At 34.2% G+C, this 18,993-nt stretch overlaps 1 pseudogene; it reads left to right on the forward strand.

The window, feature by feature from the left end:
* The first annotated feature begins 9,572 nt into the window (after positions 1-9,572).
* Positions 9,573-18,993, forward strand: part of LOC148938360 (uncharacterized) — a 55,401-nt pseudogene continuing 45,980 nt past the window's right edge.

The following is an 18,993-nucleotide window of genomic DNA, read 5'->3' on the forward strand; positions in this document are numbered from 1 at the left end:
TGAGGGCTAAACCTGCGGTCTAGACGCTCGTGAATAAAAATTTTTGGTACCCCTTTTTTTCGCTTCCTATTCATTAATTCTACAATAGTATCTTGTTGAATTACCTGTTATTGCACTTGTTTTAAGGTCTTGGGAGCTGTCGCCCTCTTATTTATTTGGTTTAGGTTTACGATGACTGGAAGATAATGCATTTTAAGAATGTTTTTTTTTTCATTTTCTGATGATTATGTTTGGATATCTAGAGCTTGGTCAAGCTTACCGGTTGTAGGTAGGGTTAACTTCTATTTCACCCCTAAGGTATACGTTTTAGCTATATCTTCCTTTTTTCTTCTTTTTGAAAAAAGTGTTATTTTCCAGAAAAATTAGCCGAATAGATTACTTATTAATAAGGGTATTTCTAGAATATAACACGATACACAGGTCAATCAATCTACATTTTTAGTTTTTCAAATAAAAAGGGAAAGTATTCTAACTTTTTGGGGGAAAATACGTAAATAAATCGACTATTTTGCCATTAAATTTTGGGTTTTTTGTTGTGGAAAAATCACATATTTTAAATAGTACTGTTTTTGGTGAAGGAATTTCTGCCAAATTTTGAGTTCAAATCATCTTTTGGGAAAATTGTTTCGTGAATTTTAAATACAAAAACGGGTTAGATCGAATAGTAAGGCCTGCCTTTGTTTTTTCTCATCAACCGAAAACTCTCTATTTATAATTTGGCTAACTACCCTTCTCTAGAAAAATTAAAAGAAATACAGGAATATTTAAGGGAGATCTGACATATTTCCTACTCTTTGAGTTTCAGTGATGGCTAACTTGAATGTTAGCACGCATGGTGTGCGTTGGGGAAAAGAATTACCTTTAGTGTGAAAAATATTTTTCCTACAGGTATTAATGGTATTTTTTTGCGTAATTGGTTGCAGGGTACATTCTCTGATGAGGATGTACGAAAATGCATAGAAGTCGGGGGGTTTTACCAAACCTTTTGCCATGACAACTACTATATTTTTAAAGATATTTGATAGAATTAAGGATTATTGGTTATTCAATCTAGTGTTTATTGGGCAATCTATCAATAATTAGCAAGGTTTATTTTTCCTATAGTTTTACGTGATTTCCGCACGACTTATTTGATTACCGTCATATATATTTTCTCGCAATTCATTATACTTTACCTTAAAAAATATATATTTATATGTTTAACAGGTTAAATATTTAAGTAATAGATTTTACCTTGTTGGGCTCTAACTGGTGGTGACGGTAGATATTTTCTTAGTTTTCTGAATCAGGCTGTAATATTTGTGCTTTGAGCGTTTCTTGTGGTGGAGTAAATTCTAAGGAGCATTGGCCGGTTAGATCGTTTAATTGAGTAGTGGGGATTTCAGTTTTGGGAATCGCGCTATTCCAGTGGGATGAGCTTTGTTGAGCAGCCTCCGCTTGAAGATCTTTAAGCGGACACTGTAATTGATTGGGAATTGTGAAGTATGGGGGTTGTGGTGATACTTCGTTATATTTATTTCCAAGAACATTTTCTAATTTTGGGTTGAATGGTAAATTTACTTCAATTGTAAATAAAATTTCTACCGCTTTCTCCACGTTTGAACAAAATTCCCTCTGCTTTTGCAATTCTTTGTTGATTTCCGTTTTGTTTTCTCCCAGTTGTCTTTCTAAGCTTTCCTGTATGAGTTTAATTATTCCTTTTTGTCCTTTTAAGTGGTCTTATTCATTTTGTAGGTTTAGTAGTTTGATCTGTTCAGGGACTAGTGCTTCTTACACCGCTGCTGCTGCAGTTAAAGCAGTATTGGTTCGATAATTTTCCACATTTTTACCGATTTCTTGCATCTTAATATATAAGCCTTGTAGTTTTAGGAGCTTGTCAAAGTAATTGGATCCGCTAACAAGTGTAGCGTCACTTAATGATTCCTATTTATTTTGAATTTTTAGGACCTTCTCTTTGACTTCCATAAACTCAGTTTGGATCAGCTTGTTTATTTGCTTAGCCACAAGGATCTCATATATTTTCTTGTTTATTTTTTTCTTTGGATTCCTTTACCTAAAAAAGGGATTCAAGTACAAATTCTATTATTTTATAAATTTTTAGCCTCTCTTTTTTCATTTGTGCCGCGGCATCTATGAGCTTGGAGCGCCTCAGGAATAATTTTTCCATAACTGTTCAGTTAACGACGGGGTAGCACCTGGTTTTTTAGGGGAGAGGTCGAACAATTCTTGTTCGTGGGCTTCTAATTTCAGGGGTTTCTGTCAAATCGATATTCAGGTTATCTGTAAACGTTAATTGTTAGTTTCATTTTATAATTTATTTCAATCTCTTATCCAAACAATTTTGTTTCATATATTTGGGCATGTTTATCATATTCAAATTTGTACTAACATTATTTTATGAATTTTTAAGTATTTAGTCTCTGGACGTATTTCCATTTATCTAGTTTTCTAACCACTCTAAAGACTTCTTGGTAACTTCCTCCTCGTTTCCTTGAGGTTTACTCTTTTTAGGCTTTTCCATTGATATTTGATCATTTTTTTCGTATTGCTTCAATAGAAAATTTTTAACTTTTAATTTAGCCTCCTTCGCATGGGCCGCAGCTGTAGTTGGTTTTAGTTTTTGTGTGTTTTGGGGTTCTTCCGGGCCTGATTCATTGTCTGATTCAGTGGATTTGGTCTCTTAAGACTCATAATTAAGGCATTTTGGGGTAGTATTCTACGATTTGTTGTGGTGTCAGCCTGTCCTTCGTATATTTCTTCTCCTCTGGAGGTGCAAGTTTTATTTTCTGGTTCCTCATGTTGAATTCTTGACCTGGGAGAGTTAAGAGGTTCTTGAGAACTTTGGGAACAATCAATTATTTTCGTGGGGTTCCTCCATTGTTTAAAGGCCATGTCCTCAGGGGGTGGGGCATTTTCTGCACCAAGGTCTCTCTCCAGGAGGACCATTCTTTTGGCTTAACTTTGGGTACTGTTATATCGTGATATTGTCCTGGATTAACATGTTCAGGGGTTTTTGGATTCCAGGGCAATGTGCTTTGCTTTTTTTTTATAGGATAGTTGATTATATCCATAGCTTCTCTCAAGTTTTTCTTGTATGGATTCTTGGGAGAAGTCTTCTTTATTTCGTTACCAGCGGCTTCCATGGCTCTATTTAATACATCCTGTAATGTAGAGGGTCTCTCTATTCGGGTTGCTTGTGAGACCATGTCGTCTGGAAATCTTTTGGGGGGACAAGGAGTAGAGATTCTATCAGGAAAGGATTGGGTTTTTGGGGATAACCTATAATCTAATTCTTCTGAACTTTCTGAGGATGAAATTTTTGGACTCCTTGGTGTTTATTATTACGGTTTGTTCATTTTTCTCATTATTTTTTGCATGCTTCCTTTAAAATATCTACTACCCTACTAGGGTTTGTTTCATATAGTAATTTGAGACAACACTGTAAAAGGAACACAAAAAAAGACGAGTACACTGTAGCTAAGTTTGGAGTTTCTCAATATACAAAAACGACATAAGGTAGAATTTTGTCCCGTTGATTTACGTTATCTCTAACAAAATGTCTCAACATACTAACTAGAGTTCCGTTGAATCTTTCTGTCACTCCATTTGCCCGAGGATGGAATGGAGTAGTTAGTAATTGCTGAATGCTGAGAATTTTTTATATTTTTCGAATGTATGTCGATATGAGATTGGTTTTGTTGTCTGTTAAAATATCGTTTTGGATTGCGTGACGTGAGGGATATTTCGTTAATTTTACCGTGATTTTTGGTGATTTTACTGTTTGCATTGGGATGTCTTCTTGGTATCTTGTAGCCAGATCATTAATAACTAGAATTAAGTTTGTGGTTAAGGAAGGGCCGAATTGCTTTCACCCAGTTTCTCTCTCAGCCATCGGTTTTATTCCACAGTCTTTTTTTCAGAATTGTATAGGTATAAATGTACCTCCTCACTGTCTTTCACTGGTTAAAGGTTTATTGCATGCATCAAATCTACTGTAGACAATCTATTGTTCCACTTTAGGGTACTTTTAGTGGGAGTCTCATATAAATCTGAATATAAAGACTATTTTTGATGGCTCACTGTGGTAGCTTTTTAGAATTAATATTTAATTCCACTAATTCTTGCTCCTTTCCTGACTTTGTGTGAATGTCCTGTCTGTAATTTAAAAACCTGATTAAAAATTCAAAAACCTCAAATTACGTTGTAAGCCTCCTTTCCTTCCAAGTGAAATTTACCCATGTAAAATAGAACCGCTTTGTCTATTAACCTAAAATCATGAAACCTACAGACATCAAATAAGACTTGGTCGTGCAATTTAAAAAGTAGCAAGCAAATGTATTTTGACTGAATAATTTTTGTATAATCTTTCCCACAACAAACTTAGTAGAAATCAATAAATTTTGAAGCAAAAATGATACAATGTCACAGAAGTATGAGATGAATTTCAGTTTAATTAAATATTGCGCGACAGGTGGTCAACAATATAGATTAATTTTAGGAACTTGAATCATCAAACTGTCAAGAGAAATTAGAATTTATTAGACAAAAAATAGCTACAAGAGATACAAAGTATTTTCATCTAATCAAGTTATATTGTTCCAAAACAAAGTTTATGTTATGTATTCTAATGTAATCAAGTTGTATTGTTCCGCAACAAAGTTTCATATCGATAAATTATAAGTCATCTTGAAACTACATGACAAGTCGTTAGCAATAAATATAAAAAGTAATTCTTTGTTCGACAGGAAAAAATCCAAGATGTCAATCTTGCAACTTAAAAGTATATGAAAGTTGAGGTAGTCAAATTGTGTGCTTTTTTAATCGAATTATGTATTCCTCGGTCCAGTAGGAATACGGGTAACATCCCTCTAGTAACGCCTTAATGTAGACATCGGCAAAATTTGGATACTTTAGTAACTAGGATTTGCAGTCTTTCGTCAGTCTTTTGTGAGTTTTTCATGAGGCTTTAAAGAGTCCTTGGAGAGTCTTTTGAGAATCTATTTTCAGACTGTGTTCAAGTCAAACATTGAACTTACAGTTTAGATAGAGTCCAGCGGGAATCTATCTTTCAGCATATGATAAACCTAGTGTCAGCTTTTGTGCAGCTAAGTCTGAGTACATTGCGTGACAGAATTTACACCGATGTATTAATAATTATGCTCCACACCATGGTGCTCACACCAGTAAATGGAAGTGCCATTTATTTGATATTCCTGTACAAACCTTGTAATACAAACGTGAGTAAAAATAAATACATTACTTTCTTATTAATGGCTCTTCATGTTAGTATCTCTCAGAGGAATTGTCCTATGCTTCTCTTATTCGCCCCCTAAGGAATATGAATCCTTATGATCTAATGTACAGGTAATGAATAGTAACCAAATAACGCGATGACCCTAGATGTTATGGCTTTACTTTATAGTTAGGTTCTTTAACAGTAGAATCGAGGGTCAGTCGAAAGAAATCCATCTAGTTTTCTAAATCTTCCCCGTTAGAATTGGCGCGACTCTCTTCTAATGGAGAAAAGTACAAGGATTAAAAATTTTATTGAAAAAAGGGAAATATATACAATTTACTGAGAGATACTAAACATACATAGAGAAAGTGCCAATTTTTTAAGCCTACAATATTTATGATAACACAAAAAGAACCCCTCTAAGTACTTCTCACATAGGAGATAAGAAGTAGGACCTCCCCTCATAAGCTAAGTAAAAATTTGGAGGTGTGAAATATAAAAGTGTCCGAAAAACTTAAAAGTACCAAATTTAGATTGTCATAAAGCTTTTGAGAAATTTATCAATATGTCTTTAGATCCAAGCGAACAATTGTTAAAACCAAAACTTATTGCTAAAACAGTGGAAATTTCCAAATCCCTTCCCCAATGCAATGGTGGCTCAGAGGTGGATGAATTTAGTATTAATTTAAACCAGTTTGTAGAAGTAACCAATACTGACTTAAAACAATGGTGGGCATGCTTCTCATGAGATTAAAATGGCAAGCTTTGACCTTTCTGAAACAAATCGAGAACACTATAGGCGAAGACAATAACCTCCCAATAGACTATATAGAAAAGCTGCTAAGAGTGTTCCGAGAGAGATTCGTTGAAACCAGTTCAACACATAAACTAAAACACGGGACAGTATGTTTTGACGAAACAAAAAATGTCAAGGGGTACCTACAGGTATCAACAGAGGAAAAATATGGGAAAGAATCTGGTAGTGTATATGATAAAATTGTACAATATGCCTTCTTACGAGGGCTAAGCCCAAAACTATATCGAATGATAATATCTAAAAACATTCAAACCTTGGACCTGGTAGTTCAAAAAGTGGAAAGATTGGTAGAAATTGACACAATTGTGGCAAACCACGATAAGTCAAGAATAAATAACGTAGGAGACTCAACGCCGGGACGATCACGAGAGGTTTCCCCCGTATTTTTTTCAAGAGATAATTCCCCAAATCAAAATAAAAAAAGGCCTTCAACCCCCACGAAGCAGAGAACTGTACGTTTCGTACCTACCAATACGAAAAATTACGCAAATAATTCCCCTTCAATTATATCGTATGTATGTAATCGACCAGGCCATATTGCCAGGGTGAGCCGTTCTAGAGACAACTATGTACCAGCAAATCCCAATTATAATAACCGTTTGTTTGGGAGAACAAACTTAAATCACAATGGGTCAGGCAGTAATAGGGGTAATCCTCTACGCCTACAATTACCCCGCAACGCATACCAAGCCCTGTTGGTACACAAACCCTTGGCGTATACAAACCCTTCCCCCAACAGACAAAATAATTATCGCTTTCCAAACCCAAATACACGGCAAAACACGTGCCAAGGACAGTGTATCCCACTAGATTTAATAGGAATACGGGTAATAAAAGAGGAAATTTTTCTCCGTCAGGAAATTTTCCGACAGTGCGAAATGAACAAATGCCACGGGCCGTCGGCACAAAAAATTTCAACATGCGTAACAATACTTGGCAATCACGCCGGTCAAACGTCAATTAGCTAGCTAGGGAAATTCCGGGTGAGCCCCAATTTCAAACACCGACTTATCAAATGAACACACTGGGAAACGAGTCAGGCCCCCAAGAAAATTAACTAGGAGCCTGGAGGCCAGTATTTCTTATAGGTACCCATCCAGTAGTAGTACCTTCTTTAAGTGATAATAATGATATATTACCTATATTTAGTGATTTTGGTATTGCGAATATTTATTTCAAAGCACTGGTGAATTCCGGCGCGACAGTTAATATAATAAGCTCAAATGTATTAAATGAGTTACCAGTGTATATCAAGCGACGGAAACGTTTCAGTATTCCCTGTTTAACTAGCGTCACAGGGCATAGGTGGGGAGTAAAAGGCTCAATACGACTAGAGGTGAAAAAATACAATAAGATTTTCTCTACTAACTTCATAATATGCAAGAATTTTCCATACGAGGCTATAATCGGTGCTAATGTTTTAAAATCTTATAGAGTGCTATTAGATGTTGCCAATTACAGACTCATATATCCAGCCGATCCTTCTCCCCTTTCTCCGCGCGTCCCATATATAACCCACACGTCGGACGCAACAGTGAATATAATAGAGTTTTTTTGTGTCCCATTTCTCGTCTTGTTGGAGAACAAATTCCATTGGCAAATGGATTGAGTCTATAAAGGCAAAGATAGGGGAAAAGCAAAAGAATAGGCAAGTACAGGTTAAGAAAATAGCCGAGTTGTGGAATGAGTTAATAAACCTCACCGTGGTCTGCATGCAACCAACCCCACTAGCAGAAGATTTGGCGCAACAAAACGCCAATCTGAACTTAATAGAAAATAAATCAGAAGAAAAATATTTTGGGTTTATCATACGTAAAACAAAAATTCCCCAGAAAACAATAAAAAGAGTTCATATCTCACAAATGATCGAACCAATAAATGATAAATCTAAAATTTTGTTTGCGTCTCCATTGCAAGAAATCCCTGAGGAACTGTTATGCGAAGAGCAGATCATATCCTACGAAAAAGGGTAAGATTTTATTTCTTTAACAAATACCCATGAAAATAATACAATTACAATTAAAAAGGAATACGTCTTGTTGAAATATAAGTCATATCTCTGCGCAAGCTAGATAAGTGGAAAAATTCTAAAAGGAACTTAGTCAATAGTATTAATACTCTAAGCGATAGGTACCCACTAACAAGATCACAATTCTTAGAAAATATTTATATAGATCACATTCAAGACGGAGAATTAAAAGAAACATTATGTGAATTACTGTGGAACTTTCGGGATGTATTTTCCACTTGTGAGGAAGATATTGGATTGATACTGTTCTAAGAACACTCTATCCAAATGACAGGGTTGTCTGTGGCCAAACAGCCCTACCGTATCCACCACCCATACAAAGATTGGTTAAAAAACAAGATCCGTGAATTACAGAGAAAAAATATTTTACGCCCAAGTATAAGCCCGTATTCGGTCCAAGTCATATTGGTTCAAAAAAAGAACACTGATCTTAGGCTCGTAGTAGACAATAGAGCCCTAAATAAACAGGTAGTTAGTTATAAGTTTCCTCTGGGCCGAATCAATAAAGTCCTTGATTCCATCTCAAACAAAAATTAAAAATTTACCTCCCTAGATCTTACGCAAGGGTATCACCAAGTCAAGATAGCGGAAAATGACGTTTATGAAATGGCATTAACTACAACTGAATGTGGTTTTTATGAATATTTAAGAGTACCCTTTGGACTTGAACCAAGTTCAAGCTTATTATGTTGACCTCTGTTGCACTTATTGCGAGGCTTAAAGAATATTATTCATTTATGGATGATGTAATATGCGTAAGAAAAAACCCTGAGGATCATTTAGCCACATTAGCCAAAGTCTTTGAGAAATTCAGGGAAGGCAATTTTAAATTTCGACCTGAAAAAGTGAATTTATTTCAACCAAAATCAAATTTTTGCGTGTAGTATTGACCCAAGGTCAAATATCCCCAGATCCGGAGAAGATAAAATGTGTACAAAATCTGAGACCCCCAAAAACTATAAAACAATTACGAGGAATCCTCGGACTGACTAGTTATTTTAGAAAATTCACACGCTATCACGCCCAAATTGCCAAAACCTCTAACGGAACTAACTAAAGGAAACCCCCAAAATATTACCTGGTCCCAGGAAGCTTAAACGTCCGTAGACCGTCTCAAGAAGGCACTCACTTCAGAACCAATATTATCGTTTTCTGATCTCGAAAAAGGACAATTTGCGGTTACAACTGATGCCTCATCCAAAGGAATTGGTGCAATTCTTTCTCAAATAATTCCCGAAGAAAATTCTGACCCTCTACAAGGACCCCAGGGTCAGGGTCAAGAGAGAGTTATATGCTACTCAATTAAGACCTTGTCGAAAGGTTAAAGCAGTTATTCTGCAACACAATTAGAATTACTATCTATAATTCATCACTTGGACAAATTTATTCATTATTTGGTTGGTCTAAAATTTAAGCTGCGTTCGGACCATAAAATCTTGCAGTACCTGAGCACTTTCAAAAACCCAACGTGAATTCTAGCTAGATGAATAATGAAAATCCAAGACCTTGATTACGAATTTCAACATTTGAAGGGTAAACAAAACGGCCCCTGTGACTACTTGAGTAGGTTCTCCGAGAAAACCCTTTCAGATAATGAAGATGAAGAAACAAATGTCATAAACCCCAGTAAACGACATAAAAAGAATAAACTTAAAATTCTGATAGAAGAAAACAAGAATAACCATTGCCCTCTATCGCTAGTAAATATAAAAAGAAACCAAAACAAGCGAGAAATGTGTCTAACGCTCATTAACAATTTTGTGAATGATGATATGTTACCCGATAAATTCAAAGCCCTAAGAAGAGAAATCGACAATTTTTATTACGATATAGACGAAGAAATCCTCTGCAGGATCGTAACATACGATGCTAAGGGAAATCAAACTTCAACAATCACTGTATTAACCCAAAACTTAGTAATAACTGCCCTCAAATTCTTTCAGTCGGATACTGGCGGACACTTAAGAATAACTAAAACGTTCCATAAGTTAAAACAGTATTTTTTCGTTCCGTCGGCGTTAACCAAACTCAAAGACTTTGTAAATAGATGCCAATCATGTAATTCGAGAAAAAATCCCCAAGCTCTTCCTAACCCCCCAATGGAAAGAGTTCCAGTAGCAAGGTTCCCATTCGATATTATATGGTTTGACTTGTATGGAACCAGCGGAGGCCTGTCTGTCTCCAACAGAGGTTGTACTTTTATTTTTACAGTTATAGATCACTATTCGAGATTTATATTTGCTAAGGCATTAAAAAAAGGCGCGTATGCCACAAGCAAGGCATTGGCGAAACTGTTTTTAAAATTTGGGATACCTAACACGGTAATAAGTGATAAAAGAAGTAATTTTGTTTTCAAAGTAACAAAAGAATAAATGAGTTTTCTTAATGTAGAGAAACTGGTGACATCACCATACCCCCCATAAGCCAATGGTAAAATAGAAAATAGGCATAAAACATTTGCGAATGTTTTGAGTATTTACACTAAAGATAACAGGAACGACAGGAATCAAGTCTTACCATACCTAACGAACAATACTGGTTTTTCGGAAGTGACTAAAAAAAGTCCTTTTTGATTATTATTTGGCCGCGACTTCAAAATCCCTTATGAGGAGATTATCGAATCAAGACAGTATTACAATAATACAGAGGATTACAAACAGGAGTTCATAAATAGAATGAGGGAAATTTAAGAGAGAGTTAGGCAAGAGTTGTAAAAATCTAAAAAAAAGTCAAGAGCTAAGAAACATACCAAAATTTAAGGGAGAAAAAAAATTTTAAGATAGGAGATTGCGTTTACCTAATGAATGAAGCTAAGACGGAAGGCAAAAAACTTTTCAATAAATATTCTGGACCGTATAGAATAATCAAAAAAATATGAAAACGGGTTTACTTTTAAAATGACAAACCCCGATACGGGAAGAACCTATAAGGCACACGTTATTCAAAAAAAAAGAGCCAAATTTCCGGAAGGATGGGTATCGAAACCCACGTCTACCGATTCGTCAAACGTGGAAGACGAACCACCTCAATCAAGGCTGGCCAAATTAAAACATTTTAATTTGAAACAAAATTATTTTGAAATGATAGTGATGAAGTAGATAATTTCGGAGACCACACTTTCCTTCCATGCCGATAAAATAAAATTTCAAAATAGGGATAAAATACTTTTTAATAGACAGTGTATAATAAATTTAAAAAAAAATACCAGATATTACGGTCACATATACAGTAACCGTCATCAGTAGTAAAATTTTTTACTACTAAGCAGTTTTACTACTGATGACGGTCACTGTATATGTGACAAAATGTCTGGTATTTTTTGTGAAATTTATTATACACTGTCTATTAAAAAGGATTTTATACCTATTTTGAACTTTAATTTTATCATGACAGTGATGAAGAAAAATTTGAGGAATTCTTAGATATGAAAAATTTAGTGGTTCCAAAAAAAGAAGTCCCTAATACCAGTCAGAATAAACACACCAAGGAGTCCAAAAAGTTCATCCTCAGATAGTTCAGAAGAATTAGATTATAGGTTATCCCCGAAAACCCAATTCTTTCCTGATAGAATCTCTACCCCTTGTCCCCAAAAAGATTTCCAGAGGACATGGTCTCATAAGCAACCCCAAAAGAGAGACCCTCTTCATTACAGGATGTACTAAATAGAGCCATGGAAGCCTCTTGTAACAAAATAAAGAAAACTTCTCCCAATAATCCATACAAGAAAAACTTGAGAGAAGCTATGGATATAATCAACTTTCCTATAAAAACGAAGCTAAGCATATTGCCTTGGAATCCAAAAACTCTGAAGATGTCAATCCAGGACAATATCACGATATAACAGTACCCAAAGTTAAGCCCAAGGGATGGTCCTCCTGGAGAGAGACCATGGTGCAGAAAATGCCTCACCCCCTGAGGACATGGTCTTTAAACAATGGAGGAACCCCACGAAAATAATTGATTGTTCCCAAAGTTCTCAAGAATCTTTTAACTCTCCCAAGTCAAGAATTCAACACGAGGAACCGGAAAATAAAAGTTCCACCTCAAGAGGAGAAGAAATATACGAAGAACAGGCTGACGCCACCCCAAAATCGCAGAATACCTCCCCAAAATGCCTTAATTATGAGTCTTAAGAGACCAACTCCACTGAATCAGACAATGAGTCAGGCCCGGAAGAACCCAAAGACACACGAAAACTAAAACCAACTACAGCTGCGGCCCATGCGAAGGAGGCTAAATTAAAAGTTAAAAAATTTCTATTGAAGCAATACAAAAAAATGATCAAATATCAATGGAAAAGCCTAAAAAGAGTAAACCTCAAGGAAACGAGGAGGAAGTTACCACGAAGTTTTTAGAGTGGTTAAAAAACCAGATAAATGGAAATACATCTAGAGACTAAATACTTAAAAGCTCATAAGATAATGTTAGTACAAATTTGAATATGATAAACATGCCCAAATATACAAAACAAAACTGTTTGGATAAGAGATTGAAATAAATTATAAAATGAAACTAAAAATTAACGTTTACAGATAACCTGAATATCGATTTGACAGAAACCCCTGAAATTAGAAGCCCACTAGCAAGAATTGTTCTACCTCTCTCCTAAAAAACCAGGTGCTACCCTGTCGCTAACGGAATAGTTATGGACAAATTATTCCTGTGGCACTCGATGCCGCAGCGATGCCGCAGCTCATAGATGCCGCGGCATAAATAAAAAAAGAGAGACTAAAAATTGATAAAATAATAGAATTTGTACTTGAATCCCTTTTTAAGGTAAAGGAATCCAAAGAAAAAAATAAACAAGAAAATATATGAGATCCTTGTGGCTAAGCAAATAAACAAGCTGATCCAAACTGAGTTTATGGAAGTCAAAGAAAAGGTCATAAAAATCCAAAATGAATAGGAATCATTAAGTGACACTAGGCTTGTCAGCGGATACAATTACTTTGATAAGCTCCTAAAACTACAAGGCTTATATATTAAGATGCAAGAAATCGGCAAAAAAGTGGAAGATTATCGAACCAATACTGCTGTAACTGCAGCAGCAGCGGTGTAAGAAGCACTAGTCCCTGAACAGATTAAACTTCTAAGCCTACAGCATGAATACGACCACTTAAAAGGACAAAAAGAAATAGTTAAACTCATAAAGGAAAGCTTAGAAAGACAACTGGGAGAAAATAAAACGGAAATCATCAAAGAATTGCAAAAGCAGAGGGAATTTTGTTCAAACTTGGAGAAAGCGGTAGAAATCTTATTTACAATTGAAGTAAATTTACCATTCGACCAAAAATTAGAAAACGTTTTTGGAAATAAATATAACGAAGTATCACCACAGCCCCCATACTTCACAATTCCCAATCAATTAAGACCATCAAGTTCACTTAAAGACCATCAAGCGGAGGCTGCTCAACAAAGCTCATCCCACTGGAATAGCGCGATTCCCAAAACTGAAATCCCCACTACTCAAGTAAACGATCTAACCGGCCAATGCTCATTAAAATTTACTCCACCACAAGAAACGCTCAAAGCACAAATATTACAGCCTGATTCAGAAGGCTAAGAAAATATCTACCGTCACTGCCAGTTAGAGCCCAACAAGGTAAAATCTATTACTTAAATATTTAACCTGTTAAAACTATAAATATATATTTTTTAAGGTAAAGTATAATGAATTGCGAGAAAATATATATGACGGTAATCAAATTTGTTGTGCGAAAATCACGTTAAACTATAGGAAAAATAAACCTTGCTAATTATTGATGGATTGCCCAATAAACACTAGATTGAATAACCAATAATCCTTAATTCTATCAAATATCTTTAAAAATATATGTGACTGGCCAAGAATGGGCCAGAGACTATGAAATGTTGTTAATGCATAAAAAGGGCATACATACGAAAAAGTAGTAGTTGTCATGGCAAAAGGTTAGGTAAAACCCCCCGACTTCTATGCATTTTCGTACATCCTCATCAGAGAATGTACCCTGCAACCAATTACGCTGAAATATACCTTTAATACCTGTAGGAAAAAAATTTGTCACACTAAAGGTAATTCTTTGCCCCAACGCACACCATGCGTGCTAACATTCAAGTCAGCCATCACTGAAACTCAAAGAGTAGGAAATATGTCAGATCTCCCTTAAATATTCCTGTATTTCTTTTAATTTTTTTAGAGAAGGGTAGTTAGCCAAATTATAAATAGAGAGTTTACGGTTGATGAGAAAAAACAAAGGCAGACCTTACTATTCGATCTAACCCGTTTTTGTATTTAAAATTCACGAAACAATTTTTCCAAAAGATGATTTGAACTCAAAATTTGGCAGAAATTCCTTCACCAAAAACAGTACTATTTAAATTATGTGATTTTTTCACAACAAAAACACAAAATGTAATGGCAAAATAGTCGATTTATTTACATATTTTCCCCCAAAAAGTTAGAATACTTTCCCTTTTTATTTGAAACGTTAAAAATGTAGATTGATTGACCTGTGTACCGTGTTATATTCTAGAAATACCCTTATTAATAAGTAATCTATTCGGCTTATTTTTCTGGAATATAACACTTTTTTTTTTTCAAAAAAAGAAAAAACGAAGATATAGCTAAAATGTGTACCCTAATGGGTAAAATAGAAATTAACCCTACCTACAACCGGTAAGCTTAACCAAGCTTTAGATTTCCAAACACATTCATAAGAAAATGAAATAAAAACAATCTTAAAATGCATTATCTTCCAGTCATCGTAAACCTAAACCAAGTAAATAAGAGGGCAAAAGCTCCCAAGACCTTAAAACAAGTGCAGTAACAGTTAATGCCAAATAGCAAAAAAGATACTATTGTAAAATTAATGAATAGGAAGCGAAAAAAGGTACCAAAAATTTTTATTCACGAGCATCTAGACCGCAGGTTTAGCCCTCAAACTTAACCAATGTCAACGTCAATGTCCAATGTCAAACTTAAAACAAATGTCTTAAGTTTTAACAGCAATAGCATTAATGACAGCGGTATATATATATATATATATATATATATATATATATATATATATATATATATATATATATATATATATATATATATATATATATATATATATATATATATATATATATATATATATATATATATATATATATATATATATATATATATACTGCGCGCGCGCTATTGCTGTTAAAACTTAAGACATTTGTTTTAGAGATTTGACATTGGACATTGTTTAAGACATTGGTTAAGTTTGAGCTAAACCTACGATCTAAATGCTCGTGAGCAAAAATTTTTGTTGCATCTTCCTATTCATTAATTTTACAATAGTATCTTTTTCGCTATTTGGCATTAACTGTTACTACTTGTTTAAGGTCTTGAAGCTGCTATGTATTTGGTTTAGACACGATGACTAGAAAGATAATACATTTTAAGATTGTTTGTTTCATTTTCTTATGAAAATGTGTTTGGAAATCTAAAGCTTTGAGTTAAGCTTTACCGGTTGTAGGTAGGGTTAATTTCTATTTTACCCATTAGACATTTGCCTATATCTTCGTTTTTCTTTTTTGAAAGTGTTATATTCCAGAAAATGGGTAATAGATTACTTATTAATAAGCTAGAATATAACACGGTACACAGGTCAATCAATCTACATTTTTAACGTTTCAAATAAAAAAGGGAAATTATTCTAACTTTTTGAGAAAAATATGTAAATAAATCGACAATTTTGCCATTACATTTTGTGTTTTTGTTGTGAAAAAAATCACATAATTTAAATAGTACATTTTTAATTGAAAATTTCTGCCAAAATTTTGAGTTTAAATCATCTTTTGAAAAAATTGTTTCGTGAATTTTAAATGAAAACGGGTTAGACCGAATGAGGTCTGCCTTGTTTTTTTCTCATCAACCGTAAACATAATTTAATGTACTTCTCTAAAAAAATTAAAAAAAGAAATACAGAAACCTTTAAGGAGATCTGACATATTTCCTACTCTTTGAGTTTCAGTAGATGGCTTATTGAATGTTAACACGCATGTGCACGTTTAAGTAAAACACCTTTAATGTGACAAATTTTTTCCTGCAAAGGTATTAAAAAGGTATATTTCAGCGTAATTGGTTGCGAAATTTTATTCTCTGATGAGGATGTACGAAAATGCATAGAAGTCGAGTACCTAACTTAGCATATTATTTAACTACTACTTTTCGTATGTATACCTACTTTTATGCATTGGCAACATTTCATAGTCTCTATTTATTCTTGATGATCACAGAGATATTTGATAAATTAGGATTATTGGTTATTCAATCTAGTGTTTATTGGGCAATCAATGGTGGCAAGGTCTTCCTATAGTTTAACGTGATTTTTCGCACAACAGAATTGTGCAAATGTATATATTTTCTGTAGTTCATCATACTACCTTAAAATGCTTCTAATATTTATAGTTTTAACAGGTTAAATGTTAAGTAATAAATTTTACCTTTTGGTCTCTAACTAACTGGTGACAGTAGATATTTTCTTAGCCTTCTGAATGCAGCATTGCTTTAATTGTTTCTTGTGGTGAAGTAGAATTTTAATGATGCGTAATCTAGATCGTTTACTGGTGAATGAGATTCAGTTTTGGGAATCGCATTGTATTCCAGTGGATGAAGGCAGCCTCCATGATGGTCTTTGGACTTGATGGTCTGGACTGATTGAAGGAAATTGTGAAGTATGAAGTATGTGGTGATACTTCGTTATATTTATTTTCAAAACATTTTCTAATTTTTGGTCGAAATGGCAAATTTACTTCAATTGTAAATAAGATTTCTACCGCTTTTCTCAAGTTTGGTAAAATTCCTCTGCTTTTGCAATTCTTTAGATTTTATTTTCTCCCAGTTGTCTTTCTAAGCTTTCCTTTATGAGTTTGAGAAACTATTTCTTTGTCCTTTTGAGTGGTCCTCTTATTCATGCTGGAAGCTTAGAGTTTGATCTGTTCAAGGGATAGTGCTTCTTGCATTGAAGAGTAGTTTGTTAAATCTTCCTTTTGCCATTTCTTTGCATCTTAATATATAAGCCTTGTAGTTTTAGGGTAACTTATCAAAGTAATTGTATCCACTGACAGGGGTGTAGTGTCACTTGTATTCATTTTGGATTTTTATGACCTTTTCTTTACCACATAAACTCAGTTTGGATCAGCATTTGCTTGTACACAGGATCTCATATATTTGCTTGTTTATTTTTTCTTTGGATTCTTTGCAAAAAAGGGATTCAAGTACAAATTCTATTATTTTATCAATTTTGAGTCTCTCTTTTTTTTTATTTATGCCGCGGCATCCATGACTTACTTGTCACTAAATCAGATGCAGATATTTGTGTAAATATTACATTGTGATAAAATTTTTTTAACTTGAAATTCAATTTCTATTTTCAGGGGTTTTTCTGAATATCATTGATTATCTGTAAAACGTTAATTTTGGATTTCATTTTATAATTTATTTCAATCTCTTATCAAACAGTTTTGATTTTGTATATTTGGGTACATGTTTGTAACATTATCTTATGAGCACAAGTATTTGAATCTCTCTAGATGTATTTCCATTTTCAGTTTTTTTAACCATACAAAACTTCGTGAGTAACTTCCTCACTTTCGATTTCCTTGGGTTTGCTCTTTTTAGGCTTTTCCATTGATATTTGATCATTTTTATTATTTGTAAAATTTTTAACTTTAATTTGGCCTCCTTCGCATGGGACATTTATCAACTTCCAATGAAAGTTGGTTTTGAATTTTCGTATGTTTGGGATTCTTGAATACAAACTCATTATTGATTCAGTGGAGTTGGTTTTCTCTTAAGACTCATAATTAAGGCATTTGGGGAGGTATTCTGCGATTTTGGGGTATCTTTTCAGCTTGTTCTTCGTATATTTCTTCTCCTCTTGAGTGGAACTTTATTTTCCCGGTTCCTCGTGTTGTGAATTCTTGACTTGGGGGAGGATTAAAGATTCTTGAGAGCACTGGGAGCAATCAATTATTTTCATTATGGTTCCCTCCATTAAAGGCCATGTCCTCAGGAAGTGGGGCATTTTCTGCACCAAGGAATCTCTCTCCAGGAGGACCATTCTTTTGGCTTAACTTTGGGTACTGGTTATATCGTGATGTCCTGGATTATTCAGGGTTTTGGATTCCAAGGCAATATGCTGCTTCGATTTTTATAGGAAAGTTGATTATATCCATAGCTTCTCTCAAGTTTTCTTGTATGGATTATTGGGAGAAGTTTTCTTTATTTTGTTACAAGAGGCTTCCATGGCTTCTATTTAATTACGTCACATGAAGAGGGTCTCTTTAGGTTGCTATGAGACCATGTCCTCTGGAAATCTTTTGGAGACTTGAGGGTAAATTCTATCCTTTTGGGGATCAGGTAACCTATAATCTAATTCTTCTGAATATCTGAGGATGGTTTTGGACTCCCTTTAATCTGTTTTTATTCTGACTGGTATTAGGGACTTTCTTTCTGAACCACTAAATTTTTCATAGCTAAGAATTCCTCAAAGTTTTCTTCATCACATGATAAAATTAAAGTTCAAAATAAGTATAAAATCCTTTTTAATAGACAGTGTATAATAAATTTCACAAAAATACAGACATTTGTCACATATACAGTGACCGTCATCAGTAGTAAAACTGCTTAGTGGTAAAATTTTACTACTGATGACAGTTCTACATTTCTTGTAATAATGACCGTAATATCTGGTATTTTTTTTAAATTTGTCCTATTAAAAAATTGTTTTATCCCTATTTTGAAATTTTATTTTATCGGCCATGGAAGAAATTGTGGTCTCAGAGAATTATCTACTTCATCACTATCATTTCAAAATAATTTTGTTTCAATTAAAATGACAGTTCTTCCACATTTTGACGAATCGGTAGACATTGGGTTTCGATACCTGT

The sequence above is a fragment of the Artemia sp. Qi Xiang Cuo genome, unplaced genomic scaffold (genome assembly GCF_049724085.1).
Source record: "Artemia sp. Qi Xiang Cuo unplaced genomic scaffold, ASM4972408v1 HiC_scaffold_2954, whole genome shotgun sequence".
In the NCBI taxonomy this organism is placed as follows: Eukaryota; Metazoa; Arthropoda; class Branchiopoda; order Anostraca; family Artemiidae; genus Artemia; species Artemia sp. Qi Xiang Cuo.